The sequence below is a fragment of the Schistocerca gregaria genome, chromosome 2 (assembly GCF_023897955.1).
Source record: "Schistocerca gregaria isolate iqSchGreg1 chromosome 2, iqSchGreg1.2, whole genome shotgun sequence".
Lineage (NCBI taxonomy): Eukaryota > Metazoa > Arthropoda > Insecta > Orthoptera > Acrididae > Schistocerca > Schistocerca gregaria.
In genome coordinates, this window is record NC_064921.1 from 633,589,236 (window position 1) to 633,613,677 (window position 24,442).

The 24,442-nt window shown below is 40.1% G+C and overlaps 1 protein-coding gene across 5 annotated transcripts in view; it reads right to left on the reverse strand.

Annotated features, from left to right (window-relative positions):
- Positions 1-24,442, reverse strand: part of LOC126334655 (ankyrin-1-like) — a 192,591-nt gene that overhangs the window by 50,167 nt on the left and 117,982 nt on the right. The gene's annotated exons all lie outside the window — the stretch shown is intronic.

A 24,442-nucleotide genomic window follows, 5' to 3' on the forward strand; every position in this document is an offset into this window, starting at 1 on the left:
CTGCACTCTCAAATTTTTCTCTACAGTCCCTCTCTTCTTCACTTCTGTCTCCCTCTTCCAACTGATTTCTCCATTTTAATGTATTTCCTTTTTTTTTATTTATCATGTTTTGTGTAATGGTGCCAGTTACAACTATCTAGTCACGGAATAACAATTCTTAGTTTATAGAATGCTGACTAGAAGACTTATAAACAAATAAGTAGAGAATTAATAAAACATGAAACAAGGAGAGTGAATGAATAAATAAATAATGCATTACAGAGAAAAGAATAAAAGGAGGGTGCCACAAGGAAACCTTTAAACTTGATTTTGAATACTTGGAGTTTGTCATTCATTTCTTTTAGTTCTTCTGGAAGTCTATTAAAAATGAAACCTGCTGAACAGTACAAACACTGCTGTACTGTGTTAATGAAGTGTTATCCAAGTGCATATCATTTTTCCATCCACTATGCACTGAATGAATGTTGCTGTTTCTTCTGTCTGTCCATTTCTGGGCTAAGAATATTCTTGGTGAGTGCAAAGTGTTCAAGAGAGTGGAGATCATTTTTATGGTGAAGGTAGCATCAGTCAGTTTCTGCACAAGATCATCAATATGATACTTCCAAGAAAGCCTTCTATCTACTCACAATCCTAAGAATTAAAAATGGTTTCAACTTCTTTAACTGTTGGACAACCTGTAGAAGAATAAAATTTAGTTTTTACAAGTGCTCTATGTCAGCTATTGTGTGCACTGGATTTTGTTACAGTTAAGTATCAATCTGGTCTGTGAAAGACACTTGCTGATGTTACTGACTAGCCTGCTAGCTACATCATTCATACTATGTTCCCCAGCTTTCACACACAACACATGTGTCTGCTGCAAAGAGAACATTTTTTGTGTCATCTGTCATTTTTTGGCAGGCCACTGAAATATACCAAGAAAAGCAATGGACTATCAAACCTCTTCTCTGACAATCTTCTGCTTCCTTCTTTCCAGACATGAAGTGGACTACTGTCAAACTTTTTCCCAAATCTTGTAATGTTCTAGCAGATGCAAAAGTATAACCTGATCCACACAACCAAATGCTTTTTTTAAATCAAAGAACTCTATTATCGTCAACCTACCATTCAGCAACAAATGCAACTATGCCCACCTGCACCAAGGCAAGCTCAATTATGCAACATTCCTGTCCTTCCCACTTGTTGCCTCTCCCTCCCAGGGATCAGTTTCTCTTTCTTCCAACCCTTCTTCCCTCTTACCAACTGCCAGAGCCACCTCATGAACTAAACCTCCATAAACCTTCCTCAGTTTAGCCATGAGCCTGTAGAAGTTGACATACGAAGTGTGTGAGAAAAGTAATGGGACTGACAACACTGTGAGCGATCTAGCAATGGTGTTTTGTTCTACTTGTGCAGAATGGTCTGTTCATACCTTCCAAAATCTCAGTCAAAGTTTCAGCTCCATACAGACATTATGTGATTTTTCAGAACACCACCAGTGAAGCTGGGTTTTTGTTGTGTGCTATGAAAATGGAACAGCGGAATTTAGAGTAACATTATGCCATCAACTTGAGGAACCCATGAGTGTGACCTTCAAAAAGTTGAAACAGACCTATGGGGAACATTCCTTATCAAGAGCACAAGCTTTTCGCTAGCAGAAATTGGTTTTGGAAGGCCAAGGACACAATGAAGATGAACCTTGCTCAGAGAGACCTTCAACTTCAAAATCTGACAAAAATGTCAAAGGTGTGCATAGTCTTGTAATAGCAGACCAACATTTAACAATAAGGATGTAAGGCCTGTTAAACGTAGACACTTTCATCATGAATGACATTTTTACTGAAGTTTTGCACATGTGAAAGGTTGGTGCCAAAAAACCTCACAACTGAGCAGAAGGGCAATTGAAGAAATGTGTGCATTGATCTTCTTGAGAGGATTGCCAATGACTACAAACGGTTCAGTCATATGATCATCACAGGTGATGAATCCTGGATTTTTTAGTATGATCCTGAGAAAGCAGAAAATAAATGAGTGGCACATTGAGACATCTCCTCAACTAAAAAAAAGGTCAAATGAGCAAATCAAGCATGACAACAAGGCTGATTTGCTTTATTAACACTAGGGGTTTCATGGATAAAGAATTTGTTCCTCCAGGAGAAACCGTCAACCAAGTGTTTCACAAATATGTCTTCACAAGGCTCAGGGAAAGGGCGAATCAAATGAGACCAGACAGTGCAGAGAAGTGGATGTTGCATCATGACGATGCCCCATGTCACGCAACCACTTTCACCATGCATTTTTGACCACAATAGGCACTTTTGTTGCTCCACAGCCTCCCTATTCACCTGATCCAAGTCCTTGTGACTTTTTTTCTTTTCCTGAAATTAAAAAAAAATGTCTTAAAAGGCAATATTTTCAGACTCTGGAGAACATACAAAAGAATGTGACCGAGATGTTGAAGCGCCTACCAGATGAAGCCTTACAGAACTGCTACCGAGACTGCGAACAATGACTCCACAGGTGTACAGCTGCTGAAGGGAACTATTTTGAGAGGGACAAAAAACCATGGTAGATAAAAACTGAGTCACATTAATTTTCTCACACACCTCGTAGGTGACATACACCAAAAATGGTTCTATCCTGTTGTAACGATCTTATATTTTCGAACGTTACTCAACTTTATTTAACTTAACTTGGCCTGACGTTCATTGATGATTGATGAGAACATCATGAAAGTTTCGAGCTTCACAAAATTATTTATTGAAATTAGTTGACAACTGAACTGCACAGATGCCTGAGGTAAACAAAAACACTGACTGATTGACTTCCCTGACTGACCTCTGTGCAGCCTCGCTGCATCACTATAAATACAATTTTTAACAATTGCTACATTGTTAATTTATAACAAAATGTAACTTACAATTAAAAACAATTTCATCTAAACTAACTGCTGTTACATTTGTTAATATTATAACATATAATGTAGAATAACATATTATTTTTTATTATCATTTTTGGTCTTTTGTGTGAAAATTAATTTACAATCTGATTTCAACAATTATTTTGATTTTACTTTAATTTCATAATTAGTGACTGTACAAATTTCATTGCTAACATTAGTTTGAGGTATACACATTGTGCTTCACCAGACTATATAAATCAAATACACACTTGTTCTCTTACATGCCGGAGTTTTGTAAATTTGGGTAGTGTAACTAACAATAGGTCTGCGTAATTGACAAGCACAATTAATTACAATGAATTATGTAAAAGTGAATAACAAATGAATTTGCATCACTGGATAACAATTGTTATTTTCATTAGAATCGGAATGACATTTTTTGTGTTAATTAAAGTGCCAGCTGCAATTATGGTAATTAGAGGCATTAGTTATTTATGCCAACATTTCCACAGACTCTTAATATTTGTTGATAAACATTTATTGCTTCAATTTCACAATCTGATTTTTAATATGTCACATGTATATAATTTTGTTAATGACAACAATCTATTAACAATTGCGAGAATGTAGGTCATTCCAGAATATTCCATATGTGTTTACAAAGAATAATAGGTTTTTGGCAAACAGAACTGAACGACATCTATAAAAATACATGTAAAAGGCACTAGGTAGCACTGAACCGTACAATAAATACATGGATGCATATTTAAAAAAAAAAAAGATGGTATCAGACAGTTCATAATAATCTTGGGGGAGGCTCCAGTGTTATACTGTTCACCCGAGACTGTAAAATTAAAGATAAAACCTTCCTTGTGTCACCTTTGAGAGTCACAGTGTAGAACTTCTTCCTATATGTTCTGTGCTGTGACCTTGCTTATGTTGTCCCTCGTGGTCAATACCGTAGTGTATTGGAAACATCCGGAGCTGCAAAAATTCTAACTTTGTGGCTATGATTGGATGTTAGGATAATCTAATATACTTTAACAATATTCTGGTATGCCATTAATGTGCATTTATTGACAAAGACTGTAAAATAGTCACTATTACTCAGTCAGTTACAATTCATTTCGACAACTATGGAAAATTGAGAGCATGGTCGACACAGATAAGGCCTGGAGTACATCCTAACACTGGCTAACTTGCTTGGTGTGTTATAGAAATCACTAACAAAAACTGTATGACATTAGAAGGATCTGTACGTTGTCAGTAACCTATTAAACCATCATTTAGTCTATGCACCAAGTAGAAAATGATAATAGTATCACAATATCTGAAGCTAAAATGAAGATAATGTCATACCATGGTAAGGAGCATTTAAGAGCAAAAATGATAAATGATGGTAAACCACTAGAACAAATAAATGCTTTTAAATAGCTGAAATGTGAGATCTTACATTACAGCAAATGATCAAGAACACACACTGCAAAAATTTCAACAGCTGGTCGGTACTATCAGTTGCACTCTCTCCAAAAATCTGAGGAAAGGGGCACTACTAAATTTTTATAATGTGATCACAGTACCAGTCCTGATATATGTGTCAGAGAGTTGGACTCTAACTGTCAGTCAATGGAGGAGGACTGAAAAAGCAGAAATGAGACTCATAAAACCACTAGCTTGTTAAAACTCATTACTCAGATAAAGAATAGTGAAATAAGAAATGAACAGGGTATTAGAAGCATACTTCAGAAAATGGAGGAGTACAGAAAAAAATGGCATGAACACATTCAAAGGGTGTAAGATATACCTCAAGGAGTGTCCAAAGGGTGTAAGATATACCTCAAGGAAAAAGACATGTTGGGCATCTTAAGAAGAGATGGAAAGATCAACTGCCGTCTACTTCAAACTGGAAGAGGCAAGGATGCCTACACCAAAACTGTATATGGTGACGCTAATGATTCTTTTTACAATTAGTTCATTGCATAGTATACTGAGGATAAACATTTAATGACTTTTAGAGAGCCCCTGGCATTTATTATGACAAAAGTGACTCTAATAAATAATATTTGGTACAGAAAAAGTCATAGTTTCATCCCTGAATGTTGAGAGGTCCCCAGCATTTGGGATTGCTTAAGTTAAAAAGAATCTCACCTCTCCTTTGATATCTAACTGCATTATCAAACTCCAGCTTCGCTGCCTGTTTTTCGAGCAAGAGAAATGCCTTCTTACTCATCCATCTAGTGATCTACATCACTGCTCGCGATAGCATGTGAGCGCATATTCTGTACTCCTTATGTCTGAATGAGAACATCACCAAGAAGCTTAAAAATGTTAAAGTCTTGCTAAGTAATCAATAGCTTCATAAGCAGCTATTGACTATTTAATATCTTAATTATTTGGATATGCGGATGGATATGGGTGTGTGTGCGAGTGTATACCTGTCCTTTTTTCCCCCCTAAGGTAAGTCTTTCCGCTCCCGGAAGTGGAATGACTCCTTACCCTATCCCTTAAAACCCACATCCTTTCATCTTTCCCTCTCCTTCCCTCTTTCCTGACAAAGAAACCGTGGGTTGCGAAAGCTTGAATTTTGTGTGTATGTTTGTGTGTCTATCGACATGCCAGCACTTTTGTTTGGCAAGTCACATCATCTTTGTTTTTAGATATATATGGAATGTTTCCCTCTATTATATTTATAATTATATGGTAGGTTATATATACCAACATAATCAGCAATCAGTAGAATAAAAGAAATTTAATTTCTTACATTGCTTTGGGCACTAAAGTGTAACTTTCTGAAGAAGGGCACTAAATGCACAAAACCAGTTAAGAAATTAAATTTCTTTTATGCAACTGGCTACTGATTATTTCAGTATATACAACCACAGTTACTGAGGATGGATAAAGTGCTAAATACATGCTATGTAGTTGCCTTTACTCTTTCCATAATACGTATATTCCACCTACACCTTTTCACTAAATAAATAAGAATGAATACAAAATAAGAAAGAATATATGAGAAGGAGCACATAAGGTAAAAGAAGTATCCACGAGAGAAGAAAAATGGTGCAAGAGAAGCCAAAAGGTATAAAATTAAGTCTGCTCATTTCCTTGCTGTACAATTTCTATTGTAATGAGAGTTCCCTCTGCAATACTTCCTATGCACATTCCACCCACTACCTCCTCTAGTTTAGACACATGTAAAAGATTCTTTATTAAAGGATAAGAGCCACTTCAGAGATTAACAGTGTCATGTACCATGTTCTTTGGTCACCACAATACCATGAAGCTGTCACTGAGAATGAATAAAATGGGATAGAAAGTCTATAACTGTAATACAAAATACACACACAGAACATTAGATACCAGTGATTCATTACTATATTGTGCTTGTCTACTGCCACTAAACATATCATGGATGTGAAAAGCTATGTGACTAAGTTCCTTTCATCATTCCATATCAATAAATCATTTACGTGATTTCTCTCAAGAGAGAACTGTACAAAGTTGCGAACAATCCACAAAACACCAGAGATTGACTCGAAGTGCTCTCTCCAATGAGGTATGCTGGTGCACCTCCTTTTCCTATGTACTACAAAAAATTACATCTGCTTGTCTTGCCAGATACCTGCCTGGCAAGAACTCTGTTAAAATCTGGTGTAAGTTTTAATGGTAGACTATCTGATTACCTCAATTATTGTTGGTCACATTCATGACAGTCTTTCTTAATGTGTTTCAGAAGTGAAGTATTTCATGCATTTGGAATTTTAAACTTAGTTCTCCACAGCAGACAAAAGTGAAATCTTAGTTTAAACCACAAAGTGTATAAGCATTTAGTTCGCATCTCAGTAAAATGGATCAGATCACAACAGAATGTAAACTTACACAACTGCATGGTCAGCTCTTTAGAGACTTTTTTAAAGGAATAACAAATAAGCAGCTCACTAACACAGATAACAAAACATTGTTTTGTTTCAGGGTGCAAAACAACTGAGGTCATACATGCCCATGTCAGAACTGTTCAACATGAAGAGAAAAAAGGGGTTAAAAGTGACTACACGCTAAGCCCAATCGACAGAAGGAAAGACAGCTAAACATAGGGACTCTCTCTTGGAGAAAGGACCAGAAAATATGCCACAGATACAATGGAGGTCCTGAACTAAAGATTAAATGACCTTTGACATATTGTTACGACAGATAAAAAGTAAAATGCGGTCGACAGCCTGCACGTTGTTCAATCAAATGGCCGAAAACTCAGAGGGCAAACATAAATTATAAAGTAGGTGGTTAAAAAAAGGGAATTCTGTCAGGAAACGGTGAACCTTCAAAGGTGGGCGACAATGAACACAGAGTGGCAGGAGATCACCACCTAAAAAATGATGATGGCTAAAGCAACAGTGGACAATACACAACCTAGCTACAATGATCTCCTCATGGCGAGAGGGCCAAGAGAAGGCTGGTCAAGCCACTGGGAGAGGTTTAATTCCCCAGAGCTTGTTCCCCTGAAGGGAAGATCAGTGGTAATACCAAATTGACACCAACTGAGGGTTGGTCTGATGTCATACCAATGTGACCAGGGCCCCACATAAACATCACTGTAGCTCCATCAAGAGAGAGCAACTGAAAGCTATCATGGACCGCTGCAGTAAGGGATGGACAGTGTACAGCACTCAAAAGGTGTACTGTAGGGCCTGATACAGGGAGAAGAGCTCTGCTGTAAATATTGAGCAGTGTTCCGGAACTCAATACCAAAAATCGTTGGTGCCAATGACAAAGGCACCCTTGACACCATGACCAGTCCAAGAGCCATCAGTGTACACAAAGGTACTTTCGTGAAGTTCCATGTGAAGGTCAAGAAATTTATGGTGATAGAGTGAAGTCTGAAGTAGTGTCCTTAGGAACTGAATGAAGTACACGGTGACATGGGCTGTCACGCAAAGCCAAGGCGATGAAAGGTTCACACCCATCAGGAAAATGACAGGTAGCATGAAGTTAAGCTGCTGAAGCAATAGCCAAAAGCAAACTCCAGGAGGTAACAGAGAAGAGGGACATGCCCCATACTGGTGGTCCAGGAAGTCATTGGAGAAGGAGGCATAAGATGGGTGGCCAGGCATGGCAAACAAATGGCATGCATATCCGCTGAGGAGAACATCACGTTGGTATGACAGCAGTTCATCAGCTTCTGCATACAGATTCTAACCAGGCTAATGTAAAAGGCGCCAGTGGCCAAACGGATGCCACTACTGTGGATTGCACCAATACGGCATAAGATGGACGGATAGGCAGATGCATAAATGAAACACCCATAGTCTAGTTTCAAACGGACAAAGGATAAATGCAAACAAAGGAGGCTGATCCAATCAGTTTATCAGGAAGTACTGCTGAGGACTTTTAGGATGTTGATGGACAATATACAGCAGGCAACCATGCAAGACATGTGAGAGTAGCAAGAAAGTTTCCTGTCGAGCATGAGTCACAGTAATTTTGTAGTTTTTACGAACAGAAGACCAGCAGGCCCAAGATGTAATCACGGTCGAAGAAACAATTGCACCACCAGAAATTCATACAAATGGTTCTGTCAGTGGAAAACCAGAAGCCATAGTTGACATTCCACAAGGAAAGACAATTCAAGACAATGCTGAAGATGCTGCCCAAGAAGACAATTCCATGAAGAACTGCAACAGATGGCAAAATTGTCGACGATGCCCAGCAGGAGACAGGCCACATTAGGGTTAATGGCAACAGCACAGAGGACGATGCTCAGAACGGAAACCTGAGGCACGTCGTTTTCCTGGATAAAGATGTCTGTCGAGGTATAACCACACAGACCTTGAAAACTTGGCCTTTTAAAAATTCCTGAAGGAAATGGGGCAAGGGGCCTTGGAAGCCCCATGCGTATAGAGTATGGAGGATGCCAGTCCACTGGCAGGTGTCGTAGGCCTTCTCAAATTGAAAAACATGGCCACAATCTGGTATTTCCACAATAAAGCCATTCACAACATGGCTTGACAAAGTGATGAGGTAGTCAACTGCAGAACGGTGCACTCAAAATTCATATTGTGTAGTGGTAAGTAAATCGCGAGACTCGAGCCATAATACCAGCTGGACACAGAGCATATGTTCCATCACCTTGCAAACAAATTTGATAGAAATGGGACGATAGCTAGAAGGAACGTGTTTGTCCTTACTAGGTTTAGGTATGGGTCGGACAAGGGCTTCATGCCAATGTTGGGAAACATGCTCTCTGTCCACATGCGACTATTCTTATGAAGGAGAAAGTGCTTTCCTGCAAGAGAAAGGTGTTGCAATATCTGAATGAGAACATCATCTGACTTTGGGTGGAGGATCGGGTGAAGTGAGAGCATGGTCTAGCTCCCTCATAGTAAAAGCGGCATTGTAGCACTCACGATTCTGAGACGAGGAGGGTATCGTCTGAGCTGCCTCCACTCGTTTCCAATGGAAGAAGGCAGGGTGATAGTGGGTGGAGCTTGAAATCTCTGCAAAATAGCGACCTAAGGTGTTGGAAATAACAAAAGGATCCACTGTGATATCATCTGCTACAGTCAGGCCAGAAATTGGGAAATGGACTTTGGTCCCAGAGAGTCAGCGGAGGTTGGCCTATATGATGGAAGAGGAAGTGGAACTGTTGAAAGAACTAATAAATGAAATACTGCTAGCACTTTTACTACCGTGAAGAATGCAATGAAACACCACATGCAACTGTTTATAATGAATACAGCTTGACATTGTAGAATTATGATTAAAAATGCAAAGAGCACATCTCCACACATGAATTGTCTTGTGGCACACCTCCGTCCACCAAGGGACTAGGACATTGTGCAGTAAAGACAAAATATGAGGAATGAACATTCTGCAGCAGTAAGGACAACGTTGGTAAGGTATCCTACCTGGTCATCACAACAGGGGAAACGTTCATCGAAGGTCGCCAGGGAGGATTAAGGCCTCCAGTCAGCCTTAGAAAGCTGCCATTTGGTTGGATTTCCACATAGGTGGGGTAGGAGTCAGCAAACGGACAGCACACAGGAAATGGTTGTTCAGGTACATGTCAGAGAGAACGGTCCACTCGAGACGAGAGGCAAACTGGGCAGAGCAGAATGAGAGGCCCAAATGGGAACAGGTGTGTGTGGAGACTGAAAGGAACATGGGTGCTCCAGTGTTAAGGTAGATGAATTGAGTTGATTGAGAAGGATAGCCAAGAGGGCACCTCTCTGACAGGTTCTGGGAGAGCCTCAAAGGGGATGGTGCGTAACTGTGTCACTGAGCAGCAAAAAGAGGTTAGAGAGTTGCCCAATAAGCTGGAGAAAGTCTGCCCTAGTGACAATGAATGACAGTAGGATGCAAATGATACTATAGGTAAACATGAAGCAAGGAAGGAAAATGCAGACTGCAACAGCTTGCAGATGTGTGTTCAGGGAGATGGTCTGACTATGAACATCATCCCGGACAAACAGCATGACTGCCCCTTGAGATGGAATGTCATCCTCATGGTGTTAGGTCAAAGCAGATCTGAATGAAATGCGGAATGTCAAAGTGGTTGCGAGGACGCAATTTTGTTTCCTAGAGGCAGAGAACAAGTGGACACTGTGATTCCAAGAGAAGACGTAATTCCTCCTTATTGGATCTAAGGCCGCAAATGTTCCATTGGAGGAGTCATGATGAGGAAATGAGTGGAGGGAAAAAATGAGGGGTTGTCATCTCAGAGTCTGCAGAGTGCTAGTGTTCAACAACTTTCTGCTACAGGGTACATAGGCTGGAGGATCCTGCTTCATGAGATCTACAAATCACCATTCTCCCTCAGACAGTCTGTTGAGTCCATGGCAGAAAAATAGTTGGCAGTGTGCACCAGCGACATGGAAGTCTGCCGGGTAAGAGCATCATCTGGTAACACTGTTGAAGAGGATCTCTGAGTTGACAAAATTCTTTGATTTCTTAGAGTCTTTGTGGTTGGCAAATGATGAGTCAGATATTTGTTGGCTGGAGCAATGTAAAAAGACTTTGTGGGAGTGTTCCTCCCATCCTTTATGGCCACCTTGTTGAGTAGCACATGATTTCAGTATGCGAGACAAAAATTTTGTAGCTTGTTGCACAGTTGGAGGAGAAGGAGATGGGGATGTTTTGGTGACACTGGGCAATTTTACAACTGCAGAGCTGAATTTGAGGTCACATGTCTGCGTGGCCATGTCCTTCAGGGAGGGAAATGTAGACAATGATACTGTAAGTGCCGGGTGGTAAAAGGCAGGGTTTCCAACTAGCCAACAACTTGTGAGCTACAGTCTGGCACCTTTTCCTTCATCTGGATGTCCTGGATGGCCCAGTCATCATGATACATGGGGCAGTTTTGTGACGAGGCTGCATGGTTGCCATTGCAATTGATACAGTGGGAAGAAGGAGGAGGACAATCGCCCTCGTGAGTGTCCCTACCACAGGTTACACATTTGGCCCTATGTTGACAGGACATTCAAGTGTGGTCAAAACAATGACACTGATAGCAGTACATAGGGTTTGGATTGTATGACTGTACTGTAATAACCTAGATGCTTTTACCTTTTTCATCACTGGATGGAGTGCAATGACACTGAGATCAGGGAGGTAAGTATGGATTTTTGCCTCGGTCAGACCATCAAGCAGCTTAGTGTAAATAACACCACGTGATGAATATGGGCTTCGACACATACAGGATAGCTGTGGAGGAGCGAAGCTGCAAGCAGTTGTCATGCCTGAAAAATTGCAAGTAGTCTCCAAAAGCAAGGTGCCTCTGCATAAATGAGAGCAGGATTTCATAAGGCCAGCAATTGCATCAACACCTTTCTGAATAAGAACTGGACTAACCATTGAAAAGGACTGCCTGTCTTCAGTACGCACAACCATGAGGAACTGAGGTGCAGATGATGTTTGGCTCATTGCAAGAAAATCCCCTGTGATTGCCAGCGTCTCTGATGGCGCGCTCCTTCCCACTACCATCCCCCCTCCCTCCCTCCCTCCCTCAGAGTGCAGCTCAGCCACCATTGGTGATTATTCACACCTCAGGTCGCAAATCTCGAACTCCTGGAAAGGTAACAGCTCAGCCAGTCACACCTCCCTGGGCCTGGCCTGTACCATGGGGTACGTGCAAACCCTGCCTGTCAACCTGGGGCTGGGAAATATGCTTTACCCAGTCACCTGTTATGCATGGGTCGACCTTCAGGAGTGCACAGGGGGGAAGAAGAAAAAGAGGAACCTCAAATGCCAAAGTGGAAAAAGGAGAAGGGAACAAATAAACAAAAAAGGAGGGAACTGTTCTGATGTAAGGCTATTGTAAGGGCAGAACACATTCCCAAAAATATCCCAGACATGTTGCCAAGGAAGGGGAAAAAACATAGCAAGAGGATAGACATGCAGCATGGAATGGAAAAGATGCTGCAAAGGCTGGGGCCCTGTGGTAGCCAAGCACCAAAGAATGGTGAGCCCCCTCAGGGGGATAATAAAACTCTATAGTAATACAATGCAATAGATGCTAGTAGTATGGGGGAATTCATTAACTATGACATTTAACACAAAAGCAAGTTTCAAAATGTATAACTAACTTACAAGCAGTATAATTTATTTATCTACTTGCATGGTTCACAGCTCTGGCCAAGAACTTGGAATTCACAACTGTTAAACAGCTTGCAAGGCAAATGTCTTCTTTGACACTGTCTCAGGTAGGGAGTGTGTTCATTTGTCCATTTATGAATTGAGGAAATACAGTACAAATTTACAATGGAAATTACTACTATGAAAGAAATGGCCAATAAAGAATGAAGTTACACTACAAAGAAAGGAAAATTAGGATTTAACATTCTATTTATGTAGAGGCCATTATCAACAGGCTCTACTTAAAAAACTTTCTCATTGTTGACCAATACTGGTTTAAGGAAATCATAGAAACCTACATCTGGATGATTCAACAAGTATCTGAACTCTGCTGCTCAAAAACCTTAAGTCCAGTACCTTCAGAACTGCGCCAATCTATGTGTTACTAGTGTTCTAATCAGTATACATACTGAAGTGATAAAAATTCTGTATTATAGAATATGAAACTCCCACAGAAGACAATGTGTGGAACATGTAATGCAGATTAAATTCATATTAGTCATAGTAAGCACCCAGAATGAAGACATTCAGTAGTAAGTAATAGAAGAAGGGACTCATAATTTAATGTTATCTCGTATAAATATGTCATAGGGTTCTGATTTTAAAGACAACCCTTAAATAAAATATTTCACACATTGGTGTAGTAAAAAAATGCACAGTGATAACTGTGATGTTTATAACTGCCACTGTGTCATCTGATATATGGCACCTTTGTATGCAACAGGGACTGACATGAATTACTGCTGTGGGGTGTAATGGTTTTTCTTACTTTGCTGCTGGAATGCAATGCTACATTTTTCACTGAGCCACCACAGCATCATGTTAGACAGTTTATATATTAATAATGTCTTCCCCGAGAGATTTTGAAGTCACTATTTGGTTAATACAATTTATAATTTCACTTCTTCCATTATGACATTACTGCTTCGTAATAAACTTTTTTACTCCTATTATTTTGTGTAATAAATATAGTAATTGAACAAAGAGAGGAAACTTTTGACTCTCTCAGTTTCAAGACACATCAAATGAAATATTAAATTAAATGTGCAAATAAAAGAAAACTTAGTCCATCTGCCATTTTCTGCATTTCTCAAAAAATAACTGGTTGAACACTACAAAAAATCACCAGCATTCTCCTACTAATCCTGATTTCTCAAAACTCTGCTCAAAAATAATGTTGTAATTGGAGTCATACCACTATTTTGGCATTACCAATACTCAGTGCTAAAGGGTGAAAACTGAGGTTGAAGAACTGTGTGTTTTATGGTAATCTGTCCATTTTCGAGGTCTACAAGCAGATAAAAGCATATTATATATACACGGGCAGCAGATCAACTACTTTTACACGGGCAGCAGATCAACTACTTTCCATTCTTACTGTACGCTACGAATGAATTGTTAAGTTTGAAATTTAATACTGTTACCATATGTTCCTTTCCTTTTAATTATTTCATCGAAATGGCAGACAAATCTTTAATTTTTTTTAAATTGTGAGTCACTGTAATTCATTTATACATCACTCTGTAGAAATCAAAGGGATATCAACAACATGGAAAAGACAGTTTACTACTTATCTTTAAGAAGACGCATCAGGTTGCAGACAGACACAGTTAAAAGAAACTCACATAAAACTTTCAGCCACAGCCTTTGTCCATAAAAGAGTGAGATACGGACACACAGAAACACACTGATACACACGGGACACATGGGCACATAGACGTGTACAAGGACACGGACACATGCACACACATACACAGCTGCCAACTCCACCATCTTGGTAAAAATATTTCCACACTAAGGTTCAGGCCATTCTGCAATACAATGGATGTCTAGAGTGAAACTATCATACACACCAGTTGCGGGCAAATCTTGCCAGAGACTATGGTATACACCAGGTGAGGGGCAAGACTTGTACACTGCACATACACATGTACCTTAAGCCACGACACACAGCAACAGAGACATTATTGCCTCTGCAATGATATATCAATTCCTGTTCCATGTGTTTGTTCCTATTTTTCGTTGGCATTGTTATTAAAATAGCACTCATCACTTCTTTCATTTTCACAAATAATGTATTGTTTGAAACTAATGCAAATTTTACAAATAAAAATCACTTCTTTTTTAAAAATGGTTTATTTAGAAACAAATAAATTAATCACTATTGATACTTCAATTGTTTACTCAGTTATTAGCAAGGTCAAACAAATCCAATAAATACCAGTTATTCAGAACTAAAATATCAGTATCAGTTTTAACCGACTGGTTTTCCCCATCCCTAGCATGAGAACAGCCTGCCTAGTGGGTCACAGGTAGGGATGTCACCAGGAGAGCGATGCATGTACAACTTGTTATGTTCCACAGTGAATGCAGCTGTCCTGCTTGTCATGGTTGGAAAACACATACCTATTTCTGCCCATACTTTCAGTTCAATCACTTTTCGAAACAAAATACATTTTTTAATTGCATGGCCACAAACAGAAAATACACACGATACACGTAGTAAGCAAAGACCATATACTATTCATCAAATATCTATTAAAAATTATAATTTAAGCTTGCATAGAAGTGTGAAGCACATCCAGTAAGTGCAAAAAAGAAAGAAACATTTTTTACATCAATGAACATATTTTTAAATGTCTCTTAAGTTAGTAACTTCGGGGTGAAACTAATGGTTATCAAAAAGATAACTCCAGTCAAATGAACATTGATCAGACTACTCTTAGCTTTGATTTCATTATTGAAATAACACTTTCAAACATACCTGTGGTTCCAAAATACTAAAACTTGAGCAGCTATTTTAAACAACAATGGGAACTGTTCGCAAGAAAAATTCTTGCAAATTTCAAACTTCTCTACAATGCTAAATGTCTCCCTCACTATACGATTACATAAATGATTACACACGAAAACAATGAGCTCCAACTGAATTTCAGGATGCACATTTCACTGTACACTTCAAAAGCAGGTGGAGAAACATTACAGTCAGATTCGAACTGATTTTAGTCATTAAATCTACTGTTGTATTTCCTCCCAGAGCCTGTAGCACAGAAACAAATTCATTGACATATTAGTTTAGTGTCACCTCTTTCAGAGTTTAGCTTAAGTTTTAAAAAGTGCTTGCACGAACTGTCTCAAAGTTGCTCTTTCACTCAGAAATCAAAACAGTGGAAAGTATTTTGATATCATCAAGCTCTTTCACTGTCTTTCCTTTCACATTCACATATAGCAGTAGTTGAAAAAAAGTCTGAAAACATTTCTACCCAACCAGTGTACTTTGTAAAAATAAGGCACGTTGCCATTTTCATAGGCAAGTTCACCCAGGAGAGATGTGAACTGCTGATGCTCCAAAATGTCCATGACACCATTTATGTTGGCACATTTTGAAGCAGATTGATGAGATGTAGAATGCAGTGTATTACTGTTATTTCCAGCTGAATACAAACATCTTTCAAAAAAAAAAAAAAAAATTTCCCCACAAAAGTAATGACATAGTGGGAGCCCCATCCATTACAATCAACAAATAAGCAACAAAGGTCACATTCATTCACTGTGTTTTCTAAGCATTAAATATGTCATTGGCAGTAACTGTGACACACACTGGGATCAAACAATCATCTCCTGGACTGAAAATATCGAGATGAAGTGGAAAAAGGTCAAGAGTACTGTACTACACGTCTTGGGCAACTATATGCCAAGAAAAATTGTGAGGGATGGGAGAGATCCACTGTGGTTTGACAAGAATGTTAAGAAAGATGCTCTGAAAGTAAAGAGAGTTTCACTGCAGATTATAACATAGCCAAAACCTTATGGACAGACAAAAACTGAATGAAACAAAAATTAATGCACGAAGAACCATGCATGAAGTGTTCAATGAGTTCAAAACTTAAATTCTATTGACTGAACTGATACAAAATCCTAAAAAGTTTTGGTCTTTTGTTAAATCAGTAAATGGATCACAGCCAAGAGCCCAGCTGCACTGTGATAACAATAGCATCAAAACAGTGGATGACAGAGAAGTCCGAGTTATTAAACTCCTTTTTTTCCCTTAAAATGTTTGTAGACGAAGATCGTACTGCAGTTCCTCCTTTAAATTGCCATACAATCATCAAAATGACAACTGAAACCATTCAACAATTCCACATAGAGCTTGTGAAAGAACTCACACCTCTTCTAGAAGCAGTGAACTGTATGTCACTGTAGAAATAGAGTGGCAATGGAGAAGAAAGGTGTTTCTAAGAACAGGAAAAACGTACAGTTTATTTCCAGCTGAATACCAACTTCTTTCAAAATCTTTTTTCCCCACGAGAGCAATGACATAGTGCGAGTTTCCATTATGATCAACTACACTTTTCCCCACAAAGGTCACATTCATTGATTGTGTTTTCTAAGCATGAAATATGTCATCAAAAATATGCACAAAACTATATAGCTATATTGTTCACATCAGTATGTTGTAGAATTTTGCAACATGTTTTAAGTTTTTTTATTATGGCATTTCTGGAGATCGAAAATCTTCTCCACAGGAATCAATGTAGATTCTACAAAAAATGATCATGTGAAGTCCAGATCACTCTGTTCAACCACAATAATAAGGCAATAATAAATACCACTGCTAAGGTTGACGCCTTTTCAACTGAAGATTTCTCTCCTTTAAAAATGCAATGCTGTCTTCTGTTTACTAGGCTCTCTTCAATCCAGCCATACAGCTGACCTGACATTCTGCACACTTGCCTTTCATTCATTAGCAGCCAGCACAGACCAGCATCAAAGGAACATGGCGTCAACCTGAGTGCTGGTATCTGGTGTTGACTTATTCTTGTGGATGAACAGAGAGAAGTGGATTTCACATGCATGTTGTTTGTCACACAAGGAATAATATCTGAATGGAATCTAAAAGGCCCAATGGTACTGACTGACCACTGTGTCACCTTCAGTCGTTAGGTGTCAGTGGATGTGGATATGGAGGGGCATGTGGTCAGCCCACACCACTCTCCTACCATTGTCAGTTTTCGTGACTAGAGCCACTACTTCTCAATCAAGTTGCTTCTCAATTCGCCTCACACAGACTGAGTGCACACTGCTTGCCAACAGCAACTGCCAGGCCTGGACAGTCATCCATTCAAGTGCTAGCCAAAACCAATAACACTTAACTACAGTGATCCAATGGGAACTCTTGTTAACACTAGGGTAAGGCCTTGGCAGACAAAGAAAAACTGTGGTAAATTGGATGAATGAAGGTGGTACATAAAGCCTGAGTGTCAGTACTGTTCAAAACAAATCTGGCTTTGTTTATTCTGAATACAAACTGTACACATAGAAAAATGACATTTCAGAACGACACGAGAGTTCACTGGAAGTAATGGTGACATTAAATGTGGATCTTTTGAGCTTTTTTCTGAAATCAAACAAAAGTTATTAGTGGTTGTGACACTGTCTCTCATGGCTGGATTTTAGATATTGCTGAGGATGCAGGTGCAAAGAATCCAAAGGCTTCAGGAAATTTAATAAACGTACATCTAGAAATATAAGTGAAATGTGCCATAAGAAGAAATGGTTTCAATTGAAGTGACAAAAGCTTTTGTTACAAATTCACAGAGTAAGCTCAGTAATCCTAATAAAACTTGTACGTACAATGTAGAGCAGTCAAATTTTGAAACAGAACACTGATTCAAAGAGGAAAAACGGTCGGAGGTAAATGAGCAATCCATATCTGAATTTACAAATTCATAAACAATAATTCTCATTATCAAACTAAATGGTTCATTGTTAACAGTGTTATATGTTTGTCTTCAAGAACTGACTGGAAACTTTAGATCACAATTGAAGAGATCACTGTTCTACATATAAAATCTCTTTGTGCACACAATGAAATTCTTTTATTGTATTTTTCATCTCTGAATCACACAAATAGTATTATAACTAATTTTCATTTGTTAGCAAATCACTGTGAAATCTGTGTAAAAAGAAAGAAAAGGGGAAAAATAAAATATCAGGAAACTAAATTACAAATTGCTTCAGCTCTTCCTGACTGTGGAACATACAATTTTCCACAGTTATTGCTGATGGATTTATACACACCACTCTGTGTGGAAAAGAGGAGTAAAAAAATACCAGGAAACTAAATTACACTTCGCTACAGCTCTTCCTGACTGTGGAGTATATAATTTTCTACAGTGCTTGCTGGTGGATTTACACACACCACTTTGTGCCAAAGGCAATAACGTTATTGGAACATAACATAAGCTAGAGATTAGAAAAGGCAGATTCAGCCTTACTTAGGTAGTGTAAAATATCAGTAAATAATGCTATATCCTTTAAGCATCAGTGTACTAGAAAAGTTGCAAAAATAATTTCAAATTTCGCTATCTGCAGACAGGCATAATCTTGAAGAGAGACACTGGAGCAAATGGACAGTGAAATAAGAATTTTTAAATTGATTCTACAAAATAGGAGACTTCTTGTGAGAACAAATATAGAGAAACTATTTTAGTTTAACAATATGAACAAACACAGGTTGTAGATAATACGTCTGTTGCATATTTTATTTCAAATTAATACACTTTATTATTATTATTATTATTATTATTATTATTATTAGCTCAACATTAAATATACAGAGCAACAAAACTAGCTCTTCCTACCGAGGGAAACATAACCAGTAGCTGTCAGTCATTTAAAATGATTTAATAAATCTTTCAGCACGATTGTCTATGATAGAGAAGAAACAAATGAAGAAGCCACCTTGTTCAGTTTCTTGGTGTGTTCTTTCTCCATCACAGACAATAATGGAAAAAGATTCATTAAATCTTTTCAAGTGACTATGATAATGACAACAACAACATCACAATAGAGCCTCCATCGGGCATCTCCCAAGGTGGTGGATAGAGGAACACTTCCCAGATATTGGTGGTACTGTGGAAATGAAAATCCATAGTGGGATAAAATTAGCACTTTGTAGCTTGAAATCACAATTTTAAGTTTGGAATTGTTTTATAACAATGCACCCAATATATTTTCAAATAGCTGACACATGATGGAAACTTCTCTAAATAGAATACTCTAGGGAGTAACCTGCAAAGCAAATCCTCCATCATAAAATGTGATGCAATTGGGTCAATTGATCTTGAAGACCCCGAACCAATATGCAACTCAGAATTACTGGAGATCCTGACCCCAATAACAAGTTAAAAGCATAAAGGAAGGGTTTTTCCGAAATGTCAAGAATCATCACACTTTTAAAACCAGAAAAATTAAAACAATTCTTAAAGCTCTGAATGAATACCAATTCAAACTCTCAGCTTTGCAGGAAACTGGATTTATAGACAAGACCAATATGGAAACTGAGGGGTATACAGTTTTTAAGGATGAAAATAGCTTGAATCCAAAGAGGAAAGGGATCCCACATCTAGGGGTGGAGGGGGGGGGGGGGGGCATTGTTCACAGCCAAATAGTGACTTGCAGTTCTTTTATTCACCAGGTGACCACCTTTTAATTTTAACTCTTTTGTGTGTGAACAAAATATATACTTTTAATAAATTGCCACTCCCCAATTAATGGCCATTATAAAAGAAATCACGAAAAAGTGGAGTGCTTCTGCTGAGGTCTAGAGCATGAAATGTCTAAATGTCTGGGAACAGTATCAAAATATTATTGTGCAACTTAAATGATGATAATGATAATAATTATTATTATTTAACTTTCATTAAGTCATTACAGCAATAGACTACATCACATGCATGAGATAATACAGTTGATAATTTACAAGAAACAACAGGTTAGCTATTAACATTAAAGTTTTATGTTACAGGTGGTAAATTCCTTTATATCATAGGAAGGGTAGGCAGGCAACTAGTCATTCATTGTTTGTTTCAACACTTGTTCTGATAAATATTGTACAGTTTGTGGAAGCTTATTACGCAAATTGTGCCCATGAGTTCGTAGCTGTAAAGTAATTTTGGCAGACTGTGGTATGCAGTGCAAATGCATGTATTGCTTCTTGCGTTTTAACAATGTATATTTTCTCTGCATGTTGTTTTCAGTAAGAACTTCTTTTATAAATTAAAACACATACATTTATTACTATCCAGATTTCTTGCTCACAAAACAAAGGTTTACAGAGTACCTTACACGAAGAACAAGTAGTTACCATAATAGCTTTCTTTTGTAGTATTAAGATGTCAGGCACACAACTAGATCCCCCCCCCCCCCCAATAAAATAATAGCATATGACATTACACACTGGAAAAAAGAAAAATACGGTTTTCTAACACATATTTCAGGTACACATTCCATGAGTCACTGTAACACATAAATTACTCTAATAACTTACCACCCACCAGTATATTGAACACACTGTCCTGAAGATAACTTCCCATTCAAATATATCCACAAAAACTTGACCTGAATGCACTTATAGTGAGAGAGAAATAATATCGGAAAAAGGCTAGAGAATATCCAGCTCACAAAATAATGAGTAAGGATGGAGAAAGGATTATAGAATTTAATCTCAAGTGAATGTCCACTACTTTTTAAAAACTCCCAAGAAAACAGAAAACATGGAAAATGTTGTTGACTTTTATCTCACAAACTTCCGTTCGGAATAAAATGGTGATCCCTTGGTGCTTGAGAATATGTCCTACCAAACAATCCCTTTGCAGTAGCCACCAGAGAGATCACAGGAGGCGCACGTCGGCACAGCGCGTCACGGACAGTAGTTGCCGCAAGTAAAATCCCATCCACCAGAGGGCACGCGAGAATTCGGCCGCGCCCTCTGCCAGCAGAATAACAACAACTCAGGCAGCACGGGCCATGCCCTGTCAGTTTGACATCGGGCGTGCCTAGCAGACAGTTCCCGGTCTACACTATGTGAAGTGCGACAGAAAACGTGAATCGTGTTAATACACAATTGGCGATGAGTAGGGTCGTTCTTTTGCGTGTTGCGTTGTTGTTCCAGTTTCGCAGCTTCTCCACAGCATGGAGGATTTAGCGCGGGTTCTGGTTGAACAGCAGAAGGAGCTCATGGCAACCATGACACAAGCGCTTCCGGCGTTACTCTCCATGCAGTCTGCTCCAATGCTGTTCCCTCCTCCCTTTCCTGCGTATGACAAGACGGCGGAGGATTGGGATGCATATGAACATCGCATTCTGCAGCATTTCCAGGCATTTCATGTTGCCGATGTGGAGGTGTGTCTTGGTCTTTTCTTTTCTTGTCTTGTCTTGGATATCTCCCTCACTGTATCAAGTTTTGCGGCAGCTACCGCCGTTGCAGGAACCCTCGTCCTTGTCTTTTGACGCATTGTGTTCATTGTTGTCTTCATATTATCGCTGCTGCACGCATGTTGTGGCAGCTAGGGTCCAGTTCTATCAATGCACGAAACAGCCCCATCAGTCTTACCGGGCGTGGGCCGCTACCCTGCACGGTCTTAGTCGCAAGTGTCATTTCGTCACGGAGCAGTCGCGAGAGTCATATGCCCATGTTATGGTGTGAGACATTGTTCATTCAGCCCCTGATAGGGCGGTCCGGCAACAGGCCCTGCAGTTGGAAGACCCTTCCCTTGAGTAAGTCCTGTCCATTGCTCAATCGTATGAAGTCTCTCATGCCGCAGGTCAACAATTGGAAGCGTGGTGCAACATTGTGGTGGTTCAGAGCGGCGCGGCGCAGCCGCGTCCACTGCGTCCGGGGTGGACGGCGTGTGAGCGGTACAATCCAGCCGTTACGGCCACTCCCACACGGCGTGTAAACAGAGTTCCGGCTGCCAGCCCCTTTTACTGTCCTGTGCGTCGTGCTATATACATCACGATCGGTCAGAGTGCCCCCAGCGTTGGGCCCTTTGTCACAAATGTTATAAAAAAGGACACATTGCTAAAGTTTGCCGCTCAGCCTCAAAAGAATCGAAGGAAGCAGGTACAGAGGACATGGACATTGACATTCAGGAAGTTTCATCGGGCCAGGCTCCTGACGCATCGGCACACAAACTCTTTATCGAGGTGTCAGTTCGGTCGTGCCGATTACAACTGCAAGTAGATACGGGCGCGGCAGTTTCCTTGTTGAATGCACAAACTAACTACAATTGGGTCGCCCATGTTGGCGCCAGTTTACCGGCGTCTCCGCAGTTATGGTAAACAGTTCATTCCCCTACTGGGTCAATTCACTACCAACATTACTTACAAATCAGTCACTCGGCCTCTTACTTTTATTGTTGTCAGTGATGTGAGCTCCGCTAATCTTTTTGGATTGGATGCCTTTCAAGCTTTCGGTTTTTCTATCGCAGACACCATACAGATGGTCTCCGCAGACATTCCCTATCAATCATTGGAATCTTTGACCTCTGACTTTAAGGATATCTTTGAGGAGGGCCTGGGGTGTGTTTCAGACTTTGAAGCTCACTTAACGTTGAAGGCGTCGACTCAGCCGCGTTTTCTATGTGCGAGGCAGATCCCCTTGGCTCTCTGCCCTCAGGTAAAAGCAGAGCTAGACCGGGTGACAGCCCTTGGGGTCGTTCTTCCCACTTCTTCTAGTGAAAGGGCTTCGCTCCTCGTTACTGTCAGGAAACCCTCAGGAAAATTACGTCTTTGTGGCGATTTCAAGGCCACCATTAATTCCCAATTGGTGGTGGACACCTATCCCTTGCCTCATTCTGATGAATTGTTCTCCGACGTGGCGGGAGGCCAATATTTTTAAAAAATCGATCTTTCGCAGGCTTATCATCAAATACCACTTGTTGAGGACTCCAAACGGCTGGCGGTCGTCAACACCCCATTTGGCCTTTACCAGCGGTTGGGCTTCGGAATATTCAGTGCCCCGGCAATATTTCAGCGTTATCTTGAGCACGTCACATTGACAATCCCTCATTGTATTAATTACCTGGACAACATAATTGTCACAGGCCACAGCACAAAGGAACACTTGCACAACCTTCGAACCCTCTTTCTCAAATTCAGGTCCCTGGGCCTGTGTTGCAACCTGCATAAGTCGAACTTCTTCCAACCGTCCATTGAGTATGTGGGCTACACCATCTCTTGGCATGGCGTCCAGCCGCTTGGAAGTTTGGTCCAAGGTATTGTCGACCTTCCACGGACCACTTCGCTGAAGGAGTTACAAGCTTTTTTAGGCAACATGGCCTATTACCACCGGTTCATTCCCAGGGCTTCCACCATAGCCCGGTCGCTATACTGCCTTCTGCGCAAGGGTGTTCCTTTTGAATGGTTGCCTGCATGCGAGTGAGCATTCACCTCGTTGAAGGTCCTCCTCACGTCAGCGCCTTGTTTGGCTCCTTTTGACCCCCAATAAGCCGTTGGTCCTGGCTACAGACGCTTCACAGTATTGGGTGGGGGTGGTCCTGGCCCATCGAAATGCGGATGGCTACGAGCAGCCATTGGTGTTTGCATCTAGAACTCTTAGTCCCGTGCAGGCCCATTACTCCCAGGTGGAAAAAGAGGCTAAGTTCAATTGGGAGGAGATTATGTGTTTTCATTTGGATGTGACGTCCTGCCAAGCGGTTGCCAGGGAAACGGCAGCTGACCCGGTTCTCCGGCAAGTAGTTCGCCTTGTTCAGCAGAGGTGGTCGTCCCAACCTCCAGGCGGGGCCTCGGACCCTCTTTGTAATTATTTTGTTCTACGAGACTGCCTCTCAGTCTTGGAAGGAGTTCTCCTGCTGGCTACCGATGATACAGCCCCTCCCGTGGTTGTTCCAGCAAGTTTGCGAAGAGAGGTCCTCAAGTTATTACATGAGGGGCACTGGGGTGTTTCCCGTACTAAAATCTTGGCTTGCAGACATGTGTACTGGCCCAGTATTGACAGAGAAATTGAGCACTTTGTGGCTGCCTGTTACCAGTGTGCAAGCCAACAGGTGACTCCCACATCAGCGTTCTCTTCATGGCCGCCTGCAATCCAGGCATGGGAATGTGTTCACATAGATTTTGCGGGCCCGT